Genomic DNA, 1,006 nt, shown 5'->3' on the forward strand with positions numbered 1-1,006 from the left:
TCTTCTGGCTGAAATCATCATTGCAACTCCTTCTGTTGTGTATGCAAGTATGTGAAATTCTTAGATGCGCTCGAATAAGCTCTTACCTTCATCCATTCATCCATCATCTGCACCGCCTATCCTCAGTAGGGTCGTGGGGGTGCTGGAGCCCATCCCAGCTATCTTCGGGCAGTGGGCAGGGGACACCCTGAACTTGATGCCAGCCAATCGCAGGGCACACAGAGACAGACACCTCACTCGCTCACTCAAACCCAGGGACAATTTGGACCGGCCAATTAACCTGACATGCATGTCTTTAGAGTGGCCGGAGGGAACCCACGCAAGCACGCTGAGAACATGCAAACTCCACACAGGAAGGTTTGATCTCATGAACTCAGAACTGTGCCGCACAAGCGCTAACACGCTGCCCTTAAACTTTTGCTTCAAAAAAAATTGGTGGGTTGGGGCTGGCATTTGGACTGCCTTTGAAACATTCCTTTTATTTTCACCCTAGAACAGGGGTGGCGAACACGTGGCTCTAGAGCCGCATGCGGCTTTTGGCCAAAAAGAATGCAGCTCTTTGCCTCATCATATTTTCTATATACTGTGGCTATTTGCCTTGTTTCATGTTTAGTTTTTGTGTGTGTATTGAGGGTGGACCCTTTCCTTGAAATCAACACAAGAAAAATAGTTGTATTGTAAGGAGAGAAGTGTGTTATGAGAAATAATGTTTTTAATTATGTGTGTGTGTGTCGTTCTGTCATGGCAGATCAGTGCGTGGTGTGGCTCTTTGACTCTCACAGTTAAAAATGTTAGCTCTTTGTGTCAAACTTGTTCGCCACCCCTGCCCTAGAATAAAAGAAAAGCGCCAGGGCGCACGTGATATAACTCTATTCCCCCCAAGAGAGCGGGGGGCATGGCGGAAAATGATTAGGAAGCACTGCTCTATACAGATCCAAATTGTCTAAGATAACTGAAAATACTTTAAAAACGTAATAGTTGAAAAAGATTGACAAAACCCAGCAAA

This window comes from Urocampus carinirostris, chromosome 11 (genome assembly GCF_059441175.1).
Source record: "Urocampus carinirostris isolate Australia breed hairy pipefish chromosome 11, RoL_Ucar_1.0, whole genome shotgun sequence".
In the NCBI taxonomy this organism is placed as follows: domain Eukaryota; kingdom Metazoa; phylum Chordata; class Actinopteri; order Syngnathiformes; family Syngnathidae; genus Urocampus; species Urocampus carinirostris.